Here is a 16,066-nt window from a genome sequence, read left to right as displayed (position 1 = left end):
TGCAGCTAAACGAGCCCTGGTCCACACTCCATCCTTACCCGGGAGTGGGATATCACACCTCTGGCAGAGGTGCAATACCCCTGTAGCGGCCGAACCCTCGGGGTGCTACATATGGAAAAATCCAATGTCTAATTGTAGAAATAATGCTTATTATTGTATATATTGCATCAACTACTATTTACTACTGTTTAATAGTGCATGAGTTTCTGGCTCCACCAATAGTGTTATATTGCCAATACTTCACTGTTAAAAAAAAAAAAAAAAAAAAACACGAAGTTCCTGTTCACTCAGTGTGTGTGTGTGTGTGTGTAACTGACGAACATTTTTCTTTCTTTCACTTTCATTTTGCAAGCTGACAGACAAGATGGTAAGATCTTAAGCTATAAGAAATGGCAGTTGTAATGTAAGCTGTGTTATCTCTGTTCCTGAATAGAGATGAGCGAACCTTTTAAGGTTCGATTTGGCTCAGATGGACGAATTTAACGATGTTCTCCAAACAGTTCGTCGAACATATCCGAATCCCATTGCATTCAATGGGAGGCAAACCCAAACGCATAGACAACACCTTCAAAGGGGCACAAAAGCTGCCAAAACAGCTCAAATTATGGGCAGATACCTGGAAAAATGGCATCAATTGACCCACAGCACAAATCTTATAATGGCACAGCAGCAGTCATGGGCCATGGGACATGCATGAGGTATCAGGGTCTGGGCCAACATTTACAGCTTTGTAAGTTCAAATTAAGACGAGGTGGGTGAGGGATTGGTGTAGGCCTGCTGTGCTGGGAGCCCTGATACCACATGCTCAAGCTGCTTTTCTGCTCATCCACACTCAGGTGGAACAAATATAACTTTTGCAGACTACTATTTCTAGAAAAATGTAATGATAGTAACACAGATAGTTCACTGAAAGTAAGTGCAGGCCTGCCGGTCTGGGAGCCCTACTGCTACAGGCAACACACATGAAGGAGTTTCCACATTTTAAAAAAATATTACCATACACCACTAAAATGGCATTAATTTCACCAGAGTAGAAATAGTATAACGGGGACTGACACGCCTTCCACTAGAGGAAACACAATAGATGGAGACCCAACCAGGAGTCTCCACATTTCAAAAAATTAGGGGCAGACACCACCAAAGTGGCATCAATTTCACCAGAATAGAAATAGTATAATGGTGACTGACACCCTTCCACTAGAGGAAACACAATAGATGGAGACCCAACCAGGAGTCTCCACATTTCAAAAAATTAGGGGCAGACACCACCAAAGTGACATCAATTTTACCAGAGTAGAAACAGGAGTCTCCACATGTCAAAAAATGATTGATAACATCAGCAGCAGTAGCAACAGCAGGCACAGAAGCCAGGACAAAGATGTCACAGACTGCAATAGCGCAAGATCAATGCAGCAAACTAAAAACTACGCCATCACCTCGATTGCACAGTCTGCGATTGGGGTGCAAAAGTCTTTGGAGATCCATGACTTGCTCATCTTGATGAAAGTTAGGCGGTCTACACTTACAGGGGACAGCCGGATGTGCTTATCTGTCAGGACACCACCAGCAGCGCTGAAGACATGTTCTGAGAGAACATTGGCCGCCAGGCATGATAAGACCTTCAAGGCGTGACAAGCGAGCTCAGGCCACTCTTCCATTTTTGAAGACCAAATTGCAAAAGCGTCCAAACCCTACCTGATGGTATTGATATTGAGCTCGAGATACCCCAGCATCATCCTTTCCAGTCGTTCACTACGTGTCAGACTTGTACTCTGTGGCGCTGGTACACAGGCTGGTCTAAAAAATGTGTGAAACGACTCACAGAAATTGCTTCTGCCACTTACACTGCTGCTGCTAATTTTTTCGAGTTGAAGAATTGACGTTCCCAGGTTGGAAGTCTACAACTGCGATGCACACTGTGTGCCTCACTGTTTTCTTGAGGAAAACCACCCTTAAGGTTGTCTACAAGCGAATTTTGATACTCCAGCATGCGCACGTTCCAGGGTGGGAAGCATCTGACAAGATTTACTCTTGTGCCATGGATCTAACAGAGTGGCAAGCCAGTAGTCAGCACTATTTTGAATCTTAACAATACAGGGATCATGTTGCAGATAGAGCAGAAAGAAGGCACTCACGTGTTGCACTATTCCATAAGGTCCAAGCCCATGATGTGTTAGTGGCGGGGTAACATTGAAGCTTGCTTCCTCCGTCCACTCCAGCCAACCACGGACAACAGAGAGGGGATCGTTATCCTCTTCATCTCCTGACTGTTGCGCACCCATAACCTCTTCCTCCTCGTCCACTTCCATTTGTTCCTCGGCTCCTGCACCTCCACTAACAGTTTGTCTGGTACCACGAGCCTCCCTCGATCTCTTGTAATCCACCCTCCCTTGGCACCCGTCTGTGTGATGATAGTCTGGAACTTAGAGATATTGTTATGCCTTTCACATCCTCCTCTGCTTCCTTCTCTTCCTCTAGGATCACCACCTCCTCCCGCAGACTATTCAAAGTGTGCTCCAGCATGTAGATGACAGGAATAGTGATGATGATGATTACGGCATCGTTAGCGCCATCTATCTTAGTAGCCATTTCGAAACTGTGCAGAAGGGTGAGGAGGTCCTTAATCTGTGCCCACTATGCAAACGTGATTTGCACCATGTCCGTACTTCGTTGGCCCAAGCTATGCAAAATGAGATACTGTGTCAGGGCTCGTCGCTGCTGCCACAGTCACTGCAACATGAGCAGAGTGGAATTCCACCTTGTCGACACATTGCATATCTACCGGTTAACCAGTATGGCCAAAGACCTCTGTAGCGATGCAAGTCAATGACAAAGCACAAAGTCGGGATAGTGGCGGAGAAATTGCTGTACCATCAGGTTGAGGATGTGAGCCAAGCAAGGCACATGTGCGAGCTTGCCCCGGCGTAGGGGCGCCACCAGGTTCGCACCGTTTTCGCACATAGCCTTCCCTGGCTCCAGGTTCAGTAGAGACAGCCATTGCTCAAACTCAGCCTGGATAGTTGTCCACAACTCTTCAGCTGTATGACTGCGATCTCCAAGGCATTTTAATTTTAACATAGCCTGATTGCAGTGAGCCCTAGCTGTGCAGTACTCAGGTGGGGGGGATTCTCTCTGCACTCTTGGAACACATGTCTCAGTAAGGCGCAGGTGGAGGCGCTAGAGGAGGAGGGGGGAGACAGAAGCAGTGGAGAAAGTGTTACATACAGAGGTCTGTCCCGCAAGCCTTGGGGATTCCAAGACTTGTGGAGCTGCCCCTTCCCCGACTGCCCACACAGCCACCAGTGTCATCCAGTGAACAGTCAGCGAAATGTAACACCCCTGACCATGCTTGCTTATCCAGGTGTCTGTGGTGAAATGCACCCTGGCAGACATAGATTTTTTCAAGGAACGGGTGATGTTGTCTGCGACATGCTGGTGTAGCGCAGTAACAGCTTTCTTAGAGAACTAATGTTGACTGGGCAACTGGTACTGGGGGACTGCGACAGCCACCAGCTTTCGGAAACCATCTGTATCCACCAGGCGTAAAGGCAGCATTTCCGTGGCCAACAAATTGGAGATGGTGGAGTTCAAGTTCTTAGCTTTGGCATGTGTAGGAGGAAACAATCTTTTACGTGACCACAACTGCGGGACCGAGGGTGTGAGTGAGGTGCAGGCGGACATGTTACGGTGGATTGAGAAAGATGTGGTGTGCTCGGTAAAACAAAAACAGCAGGCATGTCCACTTCCGTAACAGCTGATGGGCTCTCACTCACCCCGACTGGTGCGGGTAAACAAGCGGAGGTTCTGCGGCCAGAGACATGTGTGAGAATACTTGACATGGTGACAAAAAAGGAATAAGCAGTAGATGCGGTTGATGGGGCAGCTGGTGGTTGGCGAGACCCGCTAGTCCACCTTTTAACGCAGTGAGATTCCCAGACTAACACTTGTTGATTGTGCATGTGCCCGTTCATGCATGTAGTTGTCAAATTATTGCAATTTTTGCCTCTACTGAATGTTTTTTTGCAAAGTTGGCAGATAACGTTAATTGGGTCATTCTTTGCGGTCTCAAAAAAGGTCCAGGCTAGGCAACCCTTGCCGCCCCTGTGAACTACAGATCCGCGACCACTGCTGGTCACAGCCACAGTTGTTGCTGAGGATCCAGTGCTTGTCGTGGTTGCATCACTCTGTGTCTGTGTGGGAGGCCACAACATAACCTCCTTGTCTTCCTCCTCCTCCACCTCCTCTGCTGAGCTATTCAACTGCATGCCTCTAGGTTCACACCAAGTGGAATCTACAACCTCATCCTCTCTGTTCTCGCCCTCCTCGTCTTGAGCATCACCCTCTTTCTCTTCCTGCCCTGACAGCACAGTACAGTCCGCTTGCATTTCAGATATCTGAGTCTCATCAGGATCACCTACCCCCGAGGATTAATGTCTGGTGACAAGGGTCAGGATTCTGCTCGGACCCTGCTTAATCCTGACCCTGATCCAATAGAAAAAAAAATTTGGGCATCGGTGCAGATGCTTTCCTCTTCTTGTCAGCCCTCTTTCCATGTTATCACACCCTTGTGGGGTGTTATAAAACAATTTGCGGGAGCTTTTGTCATCGCAAGCTGCTGCAAATCTCGCACACGCTCGCCGCACATTTCGGCAGCATCACTACACCTCTGCAGCCAGGTGTACACTTCCCAGCTTCAGAGGCGCCCTGCGAATGACCGGAATATAACCCCGCCCACACCATACACTATATGTACATGATCTATTGACAGTGAGCTACTTATCACAGAAGGGGGTGGAGTCGAACAGGGCTCACATGACTAGCTAGTCCCAGCAATGTTAATCACAAGGTGATTAACACAAACAGGCAATCCCTGCATGTGTTGCAGCTGTCTAACAGCTGTGAGACATGCAGCCGCGGTGATAAAACCTATTTTTCGAGCATGCCGAAGATACTCGGTTAGCACCCGAGCGTGATTGGATAACCCCTTATCCGAGTACATTCGCACATCCCTAGTGGGCAATTAAAACATAATTTAGCTGCTTGAATGAGTATATTAGTATATATAGTAATTAGTGTTGAGCGAACATGCTCGATACTGCTCGGTACTCGCCCGAGCATCACGCTACTCGGGATGTTCGGCGAGCACCGAGCATTTCCGGGTTACTCGGGCGGGAGCTCGGGTCTCCGCCCTGCATGTTTGGCGCTCTTTACAGAGCCAATGAACATGCAGGGATTGCCAGCCAGTCACTGTAATGCCGCAGCCATATTGATTGTGGGCATTACAGTGATTGGCTGGCCGCACAGCGTCACCTTGAGTATTTAAAACCGGGCGCCGCCATCTTGGACACAGTCGCTCCGGATCAGACAGTGTAGGGACAGCCAAAGCAACAACGATCAAAAAGCCAATATACATCATTAAAATTAATTTATTAAATATTCCATTTCATAAAATTTTTTTTGTCATATACAGATAGTCGGTACAAAAAATGGTGCAAAACAACACACAGTGTGCAAAAAATTCCACCGCAATATGGGACACACAGGACCCAGGTTGTACTGCCTAATAGTTATTAAATAATCATCCAAGTAGCATGGTGTTTGTACATAAGCCAATATAATCTGACTAATAAAGACGGTTCATATACTAGATGATCTCATTATTAAGAAAAAAAGGCTCATATCTTGAAACATTATAAGGTCCCAGAGAAATAAATAATGTTGGTACACGTCACAGGATCATGTTATACCTATATCAAACCACCATGTGTGTATCTCTATGCATATAATGCATATAGTAACAGTATATATATGTGATAACAGTATGTAAACCTACAATACATTGGTATTTTACATAGTGGTTCCGTATATGATGACAATATCACTTGGTATATATATCAACATGTGTCAAAATTAATACCTAGACACCAAACCGCTGCTATGTTAGGCTTCCAACGTGGGTCCTGCTCCCACCCCAACACGCGTTTCGGCGCTGCTTCGGCAGTCTCGCTCTGCTCTGACCCTTTGCTCGCTGCTCCGACAGTCTCGCTCTGCTCTGACCCTTTTCTCGCTGCTCCGGCAGTCTCGCTCTGCTCTGACCCTTTGCTCGCTGCTCCGGCAGTCTCGCTCTGCTCTGACCCTTTGCTCGCTGCTCCGGCAGTCTCGCTCTGCTCTGACCCTTTGCTCGCTGCTCCGGCAGTCTCGTTCTGCTCTGACCCTTTGCTCGCTGCTCCGGCGGCCTCGTCCTGCTCTACTCTTGCTCACCGCTGTTGAAAATAGTCTGGCATAGGCTCGACAAATCCCAGTGTGGTTTTGCAGTTCCACGGGTCAAATCTCTGTACTATCCAGTTTTGGGCCTTTGGTATCTAAAAAAAAAAAAACAGTTTGAGTGTGTCGCTCACTGTTCAGCCGCAAATCTATATATTTAAAAAAGTCTGGTATACCCCAGTAAACAATAACTGTGGTTTTGCCATCCCACGGTAAAAAATCTCTATTATTCAGGTTTTCTTAAATTTTACGTAAAGAAAAACACTAATAGTTTCTCCCTGATTGTTCAGATTGTTTAAAAGAGTCGGGTGTAGGCCAGAGAAATAGAACTGTGGTTTTCCTCTTCCACGGTTCTAATCTACGTTTTATTACCCTTTTTCCATTGATAGTGCAAGTGTAAGCTATTTTACTTCCTTTACAATGGGCAAGGCGCGTGGCAAGGGACGTGGAAGTGGACGTTCTGGTGATGGTTCGTGCAGAGGACGGGGCCGTGGCCAAGGTGAAAATGTGCCACAACCAACAGCCACATCTTCTCGCTCCCACTTCTTGACCGAATTACTAGGGAAGCACAGAACAACACCATTATTGAGAACTGATCAGTGTGAACAGGTTATTAATTGGATAGCAGATAATACTTCCAGTTACCTGGGCACCACCACCTCCGGTCTGTCTTCCACACGGTCAACTCTTAGTAGCCGTGAGTCTCGACCGCATACTCCTCCTCACCCTGATGCTCCTTCCTCCCACCATGCCGAGTGTCGTCAGACAGCAATTGATCCCACACTTGGACACTCTGAAGAGCTGTTCACTGGTCCATTTCCATATTTGTGCCCCTCGCCTGATATGCTTGAAGTGGTGGAAGAGGAGATCCCATGTAGCGATGCCCAAATATTTGAACAGCCACGGCCACAGGAAGTCGACGCTGGCAAATTGTCACAAGAGGTGGACGATGACGAGACACAATTGCCAGGAAGCGAGGAGGAGCATCGTGGTGTGCAAGTGGAAGAGGAGGAGGTGGTGGATGATCTAGTAACTGACCCAACGTGGCAGGAGAACATGCAGAGTGAGGCCAGCAGCACACAAGGGGAGGGAGGCAGAGTACCCCAACAGGCAGGAAGAAGCAGTGTGGTGGCCGCAGACAGAAGGCGGGCAACCGTTCCCCGTAACACCAACACGAGGGACGTTGCCAGTACAAGCGGTAGGTGTTCCAGAGTCTGGAATTTTTTTAAAGACTCTGCTGATAACCCCAAAAAGGCCATATGTTCCACCTGCCATGCCAGCATCAGCAGGGGTGATAAAACTACCAGCCTGACCACCACCAGCATGATCAGGCACATGGCAGCACAGCACCCGACTTTGTGGGGCGAAACCCAGGGTCCACGACCAGTGTCAGCGGGTGTCACCACTGCTTCTTCCACTGTTGTGCATGCAATAGAACCGCCTGTTGTGTGTGCAAGGCAATCCCCTGTCCATACTGCATGTAAAGATGCCCACTCCTCTCAGTCTTCACTTGTTATGGCAGTTTCTCAAGAAACAGCATCAACGTCCACATCCACGTCCCACCGCAGCGTTCAATTGTCCATATCCCAGACCTTTGAATGAAAGCGCAAAATTCGCAGCTAACGCCCCACAGGCCACAGTCCTAAATTTGCACATTTCACGACTGCTTGCGTTGGAAATGCTGCCTTTTAGGCTGGTGGAGACGGAATCCTTCCGCAATCTTATGGCGGTGGCCGTCCCTCGGTCCCCAGCCGACACTATTTTGCCCGGTGTGCCATCCCCGCACTACACAAGCACGTGTCCCAAAGCATCAGCCGTGCCCTCAACAACGCAGTTACTGGGAGAGTCCACCTGACAACGGACACGTGGACAAGTGCTTGTGGCCAGGGATGGTACATCTCTCTGACGGCACACTGGGTAAACATAGTGGAAGCCGGGACCCAGTCGGACCTTGGGACGGAACACGTCCTCCCCACACCGAGGATTGCGGGCCCTATGTCAGTCATAGTTGCCCCCACAGTGTATAGCTCCTGCGCATCATCCTCCTCCTCCTCCTCCTCATGTTCAGCCTCCATCTCAGATATCACCACATCAGTTACAAGCTGGAAGCACTGCAGTACTGCCTCCGCCAAGCGGCAACAGGCTGTGCTGAAACTCATAAGCTTAGGTGATAAACCTCACACTGCTTGTGAGTTGTGGACAGCTGTGAAAGAGCAGGCAGATCTGTGGCTGAGACCGCTGAACCTACATCCCGGCATGGTCGTGTGTGACAATGGCCGTAACCAGGTGGCGGCTCTGAGGCAAGGTGAGATCACACACGTACCATGCCTGGCTCATGTGCTTAACCTCGTGGTTCAGCGGTTTCTTAAATCGTACCCCGAGTTGCCAGATCTGCTCATGAAAGTACGCCGCCTGTCAGCTCATTTTCGCAAGTCAGCTACAGCTTCTGCCGCCCTTGCTGTGTTGCAGCAGCGTTTGCAGCTTCCGGCACACTGACTGGTGTGTGATGTCCCCACACGTTGGAACTCTACCCTCCACATGTTGCAAAGGATTTGTGAGCAGAAGAGAGCAGTTGTGGAGTACCAGATGCAACAAGGCCGTCGATATTCAGGTCAGACTCCACACATAAGACCTCAGGAGTGGACCTGGATGTCTGACATATGTACCATCCTGACAAACTTTGAGGAGGCCACCAAGATGGTGAGTGGCGATGACGCCATCATTAGTGTCAGCATCCCACTTGTCTGTCTTTTGCAACGCTCTCTGCAGAGAATTAAAGAGGAGGCATTGCAGCCAGAGTATGATGAGATGGATCAAGAAGCCGTAGTGGGCGATTACACACAGCCCAGCCTCATCTCATCCCAACGTGCATTGGGGGACAATGAGAGAGAGGAGGAGGAGGAGGAAGAACAGGAGCTGCTATCATGCGCTGTAGATGGTAGTACCTGTACAAGTGTCATACTGTCGGTTCAGCGTGGGTGGCCTGAGGACAGGGGGGAGGAGGAGGAGGAGGAGAGCATGGTCAGTCGTCATCTTGGTGAGGACACGGAAATCTTGCCCGTTACCAGTCTGGCACGCATGGCTGACTTTATGCTATGCTGCCTTAACCGTGACCCTCGCGTTGTCAAAATGTTGGGTGACAGTCATTACTGGTTGGTGACACTTTTAGACCCCCGCTACAAGGAGAACTTTCACTCTCTTATTCCTGAGGTGGAGAGGTCTACAAAAATGGGGCAGTACCAGAAGGCCCTTGCTGCAGAACTCTTAAAAAAATTCCCATCTAAACACGCTGCGGCAGAGGTCACAGTTCGTTGCCCAACCAAGGCGAACAGGCGAGAGAGATGCAACTCCAATCCAGCAGAGGCAGGAGAACACTGTCATCGTTCTGGGACAGATTTCTGACACCCGCCCAGCTTACAGGCCCTGAGGCGTGGGGTACTCTCACAAGGAGTGGAAAGTTTCAAAAGATGGTGAGGGAGTACCTTGCCGACCATACCAGCGTCCTCCATGATTCCTCTGTGCCTTTTAATTATTGGGTATCCAAGCTGGACACTAGGAATGAACTCGCTCTGTACGCCTTGGAGGTCCTGCCCTGCCGCTAGCGTGTTATCGGAGCGTGTTTTTAGTGCCGCTGGGGGAATTATAACTCATAAGTGCACTCGCCTGTCAACTGACAATGCTGACAAGCTGACCCTTATCAAAATGAATAAGGGCTGGATTGGGCCAGACTTCTCATCACCACCAAATGACAGCAGAGTAACATAAAGTCAAATCCACTGTGTTATTTCGGGAGGTGTATTCACATGCACCGCTTCACACCCACACATGGGTATACGCTTCCTCATTTCGGCTGTTTTATGTTCTTCTCCTTATCCTCAGCCTCCACCACCACTATACCACCAGAGTGCCAGCATTGCAAGTTCCTCCGTCCTTATTTTTGTCAGATTTTGCTTGGAATGCATAAGCAAAGACTGTGGGAGACCCACTCCCCAATAATGGGACTTATGTTTGTAATATGCTGTACTGCATGGCTCTTGTAAGGGGCATTGCAAGTTGCTCCGTCCTAATTTTTGGAAGCTTTTGCTTGGAAGGCATAAGCAAATCCTATGGGAGACCCACTCCCCAATAATGGGACTTATGTTTGTAATATGCTGTACTGCATGGTTCTTGTAAGGGGCATTGCAAGTTGCTCCGTCCTAATTTTTGGAAACTTTTGCTTGGAAGGCATAAGCAAATACTATGGGAGACCCACTCCCCAATAATGGGACTTATGTTTGTAATATGCTGTACTGCATGGCTCTTGTAAGGGGCATTGCAAGTTGCTGCGTCCTAATTTTTGGAAGCTTTTGCTTGGAAGGCATAAGCAAATACTATGGGAGACCCACTCCCCAATAATGGGACATATGTTTGTAATATGCTGCACTGCATGGCTCTTGTAAGGGGCATTGCAAGTTGCTGCGTCCTAATTTTTGGAAGCTTTTGCTTGGAAGGCATAAGCAAATCCTATGGGAGACCCACTCCCCAATAATGGGACTTATGTTTGTAATATGCTGTACTGCATGGCTCTTATAAGGGGCATTGCAGTTCCTCATAATTTTTGGAAAGCCTTCCATTCACTGCTTAGGCCAACAGTGCACAGGAGACTCAGTTGCTATAAATGGAAAAAAAGGTTTAGTTAAGGCCCTCTGACCTCCATGTCATTTCCAAGGGGCATTGGAGTGCCTCAAAATTTTTGGGAGGCATTGCACTCACTGTATGCCCTATAACTGTGTAGCCGAACCGCTCCTTTTGTTACAGAAACATATCCTACAAGACATATCTGGTTGACTGGCCTGATATTGATGTGAATGGTCCCTGTTCCTCCTGCTCTTTCTCCTTTGCCACTACCTCATCCATCATTTATCACCTGAAGCTTTGTTTTAACGGGAGTCATAGAACTTGGATAGTAGCAGGAAAACATCCAGCAATCCTCGGAGGAGGTAGGATATGCGCCAAAACGCTGACCACCTCAGGCCTAGCCGCTACTACATACATGCGCTTGCATTCCAACAAAACAAAGCAGATGCTAATTTCTATCATCCTCATCATGCTCCTCACCTTGGCACTCTCAACTACCCTGATGGAGAAGCCAGGGCCCACCGGAGGAGTCTGGTTGTCTGGTGGGCTCGGCCAATGCTGCCCTAAAGCAGGCCAGGCTAAGAAAAGTGTGGGAAAGGTTACCGGGACAAATAGGGGTAGCTGGGGACCGAGTATGGACACCCGGCCGCCCCCTGGAGGCTGGGGAGCAAGCGGGAACATCAGGCCACCGGGCGGCTGGGGACTGAGTATGGATACCAGGCCGCCGACGCAGCCATGGTGTGGTGGCCAGATTCCGCCTCCACATGCCTAAAAGGCCCAATTTAAAGTGCAAGCAAGCAGTATGGTATTGCAGCCTGGGGGTGGGTGGGTGGCAGGCTGCATACTTGCGCTAGCATTGCAAGGAATGGGAGAGGTACAATTGAACACTGCCCTGGGACAAGGACTTGAACGGGGATAGTTGCAAGTCTGCAACAACAGGTGCAGGATGGGAGGCATCTTCGCATGTACCATGAACAGGGGTTTAGCATGCACACACTACAGCGGAATAGGCTCTCCTTCCCACTAAATGCACTGGGGAGGGCACAGGTAATGTTTTGGTATACGCGCTTAATCTTATGTATAAGGCAGACCAGGACAAATAGGGGCGGCTGGGGACTGAGTATGGATACCTCGCTGCCGAAGCAGCCATGAGGTAGTGGCCAGCTTCGGCCTCCTCCAAACTAAAAGGCCCCATTTCAAGTGCAAGCTAGCAGTATGGCATTTCAGTCTGGGGGTGGGTGGGTGGCAGGCTGCACACTTACACTTGCATTAAAAGAAAACAAAGCAGATGCTAACTTCTGTCATCATCATCATGCTCCTCACCTTGGCACTCTCAACTCCCCTGATGGAGAAGCCAGGGCCCACCGGAGGAGTCTGGTTCTCTGGTGGGCTCGTCCAATGCTGCCCTAAAGCAGTCCGGGCTAAGAAAAGTGTGTGGGGGGATGTTCCAAGGAGAAATAGGGGCGGCTGGGGACCGTTTTTGCACACCCGGCTGCCCCCAGGCGGCTGGGAACTGTGTGTGGACACCCGGCCGCGGGGTGGCTGGGGACCGAGCATGGACACCAAGCCGCCGGGCGGCTGGGGACTGAGTATGGATTCCAGGCCGCCAACGCAGCCATGACGTGGTGGCCAGATTCCGCCTCCACATGCCTAAAAGGCCCAATTTCAAGTGCAAGCAAGCAAGCAGTATAGTATTGCAGCCTGGGGGTGGGTGGGTGGCAGGCTGCATACTTGCGCTTGCAAGGAATGGGGGAGGTACAATTGAACACTGCCCTGGGACTAGAACTTGCACGGGGATAGTTGCAAGTCTGCATCTTCTGATGCGGCAAGGATCACTTATGATGGCCACACTTTTAGACAGTGACCTGGGTGTCAGAGATGCTTCCAGGGGTCTTCCCCATGCTGTTCCCATGTCTTTTCAGCACTTTATGCATGCGTCACACAGCACATGGCCAGATAAGGTTGTAAAATGTTAAAATGACATTTCCCGGTGAATGCATTTGTCACAGTTGAAAGCAATAGAAAAGTGCAAAAACGCATAAAAAATGCTACTTGTGAACATAGCCCAAGGTGTGGAGGAGTATTTTTGTTTTTGGTTATTTATTTTACCTTATACACAAGTCTTTACCCTGGAAAATAAATTCCTTAACATATTTCACAGGAAAAAAGTTTCAGTTTCGTTTTTGAACGTTTTAGTGTGAGCCCGTAAAAGTGGCTTAATACCTCTGACCACGTTGTTGACAGCAGTGACCTGGGGGTCAGAAATGCTTCCTGGGGCGATCCCCATGCTGTCCCCATGTCATTTGAGCACTGTCACTATCGTTTTGGGCACTTGTTAGGCTTTTAAAAGACTGCCGGGGGTGCCACTGCAAAAATGCTCGGGTCTCCCATAGACTAACATGGGGCTCGTTGCTCGGGTCGAGCACCCGAGTATCACGGCGAGCTTGGCCCGAGCTTCGAGCACCCGAGCATTTTAGTGCTCGATCAACACTAATAGTAATGTATCAAGTGAAAATATATCGCTCAAAAATTCAGGACTGTAATACGTGGCTTCACACCATACTAGCACTGTTCATATAGAAAAGAGTGTGGACAACCACAAGAAAATGAATTAATACTGTCATTGGTTGACTGATTTTTGTGATGTCTTTAATTATTTATAAATAAAAATTGACAGTATTAATTCATTTTCTTGTGGCTGTCCACACTTTTTTCTTCATCATCACTATTGGACATCATACTGCGTGGGGGCTGTGATGGACATCATAGTGTATATTGAGGCCTGTTGTGGATATTATACTGTATGGGCAGTTGTGGTAGCTATCATACTGTGTAGAAGGACAATGTGAGGAGAGAGGCAATTATACTGTATTGGTGACCGGGGGCCATAATACTGTATGGGGTGCTGTGGGGGGCATCATACTAAAAATGGGGCTGTGGTGAACATCATACTGCATGGGAAGCTGTGATGGATATCATAGTGTATATTGGGGGCTGTTGTGGATATTATACTGTATGGGTGGCTGTGGTGACCATCATACTGTGTAGGAGGACAGTGTGAGGAGGGGGTACAGTTTGGAAAGGACAAAGTGGTGGGCAAGATGAGGACATAGTGTGAAAAAGGGCACAGTATGAATATGGAGAGGGAGCAGTGTGAAATGGGGGCACAGCATGGAGAGAGATTGGCATGGTGGGGGACAGGGACAGTGTGGAGCTATAGACAGTGTAAGGAAAAACAGTGGAAAGTGTTACAAAACTGCAACTCCACACTAGGGCAGAAGAAGGAAAAGCTGTCCCTGCACTAGGTCTAGACTGAAGCCCTATGGTGGAGTGGGCAACCTATTCCTAGCGAATAGACCCACCGACGTTTCCTAGACTAAACTCAAAAGAAGACCTAAAGGAAGAGGGGAAGGAGACCCTGAAAGAACTAAGGACTGGGAAAAAAACAAACAGGTGACCTCCTAACTAGTGATGAGCGAGTATGTTTTGTTAACCCTTTCGCCGAGTATACTCGGGCGAGCACCGAGTATTTACAGCGTGCTCAGTGATATGTTTGAATCACTCCCGTGTGCATGATTTGCGACTGTTTGACAGCTTTAATACATATGAGGAATGTGTAAGAAGCAGACATTCCTCACATGTATTAAAGCTGTCAAACAGTCGCAAATCATGCACACGGGAGTGATTCAAACATATCACCGAGCAAGCTGTAAATACTCGGTGCTCGCCCGAGTATACTCGGCGAAAAGGTTAACAAAACATACTCGCTCATCACTACTCCTAACAGGTACCTAGAGGAAGCTGCAGAAACGAAAAAGGGAATAAAGGAATCTACAGCAGGCAGAACTAGAGGATCCAAGAACTGCACAAAACTAAACACAGAACGTACTATTTCCAAACCTCCTAGCCAGAACTCTCGCGGATTAACACTGTTGTCCAGCAAGGACTAGGAGGCAGGTGCTGAGTAATAAAGGGTGATACAATCACCTGACCTTAGTCCAAACCAATACCAGGGGAAAAAGACCAACAGTCAGAAAACCACAACAAAATGCCGGATGGTCCCAAAGAAACAGATTCTAACAGAAAGGGGACATCGATGATATAGTCCATGGTTCATAGGGGCTAACGATGTCGCAGTTATAGCTGATTATGTCAAACAGTGGGGCGGTTATAGCTGGTAATGTCAGACAGTGGGGTGGCTATATCTCATTAAGGTGGACAATGTGGCGAGTGTAGCTCATAAGTGCAGACAGTGTGGAGGTCATAAACCATAGGACTCTTATTTAGGTCATAATATGGACAGATATTTTATGCAGAGGGCATTTTAATAGCACTTTTATTTTTAAGGGCACCATGCCGGGATATGCTGCAGAAGAACAAAGAAGAGGGAAGTCTGCAGAAAAGAACTGTGGTTGTGAAAAGTCACCATGGCATCTGGACAAGATGAAGATGAAAAGAAAGACACTACTCAATCAGAGAAGATATAATCTATAATGTACCTGTATGTAAATGTTTACTTGTTGATACTGACTACTACTGACTACTCATCAGTACTGTGGATTCTGTATGGTCCACAGTTTGATAATGACCAACAACAACAACTTCCAGCATCTCCTTACTATTGTTACCGACATACTGGCAGTTGTACGTTATGACAAATGCATATGGGCCTCACTTGACATTACATTTGATTGATTTTATAGGCTTGGTGATGAATTCATGAACTAATGGTGGTTCTGGTGATGTATTCATGTACTGATGATGGTACAAGTGTTATATTTATTTACTGATAGTGGTTCTTGTGATGTATTCATGTACTGATGGAAGTTCTGGTGATGCATTAATGTTCAGATAGTGGTTCTTGTGATGCATTTATCTACTGATGGTGGTTCTGGTGATGTATTCATGTACTGATTGTGGTTCTAGTGACCTAGTAATTTACAGATGATGATTATGGTGCCATTTGTATGTACTGTTGATGGCTCCAGTGATGTGTTCATTAACTCCTTTATCCTCCAAGGCTGTTTGCACATTATTAACCAGGTCAATTTTTACAATTCTGACCAGTGTCACTTTATTAGGTAATAACTCTGGAGTGCTTCAACGGATCCCACTTTTTCTGAGAATGTTTTTTCGTGACATATTATACTTTATGATAGTGGTAAAGTTTCTTCGATATGACTGG

The 16,066-nt window shown here is 47.9% G+C and overlaps 1 protein-coding gene across 2 annotated transcripts in view; it reads right to left on the bottom strand.

The window, feature by feature from the left end:
* LOC141272921 (lysosomal alpha-glucosidase-like) overlaps positions 1–16,066 on the bottom strand; it is a 352,018-nt gene that overhangs the window by 271,740 nt on the left and 64,212 nt on the right. Inside the window, exon 2 of one of the 2 annotated variants that reach the window (XM_073684115.1) lies at positions 6,262–6,362. The exons of the other annotated variant lie outside the window; for it this stretch is intronic. The gene's annotated coding sequence lies outside the window, so the exon portion shown is untranslated. The remainder of the gene's footprint in view (positions 1–6,261; positions 6,363–16,066) is intronic. 2 annotated transcript variants of the gene reach the window in all.

This window comes from Phyllobates terribilis, unplaced genomic scaffold, assembly GCF_046119375.1.
Source record: "Phyllobates terribilis strain yellow unplaced genomic scaffold, ASM4611937v1 Scaffold_5__5_contigs__length_657084704, whole genome shotgun sequence".
Classification (NCBI taxonomy): domain Eukaryota; kingdom Metazoa; phylum Chordata; class Amphibia; order Anura; family Dendrobatidae; genus Phyllobates; species Phyllobates terribilis.
Note: the sequence above shows the minus strand (reverse complement) of the source record. Positions and strands in the feature narration are given on the sequence as shown.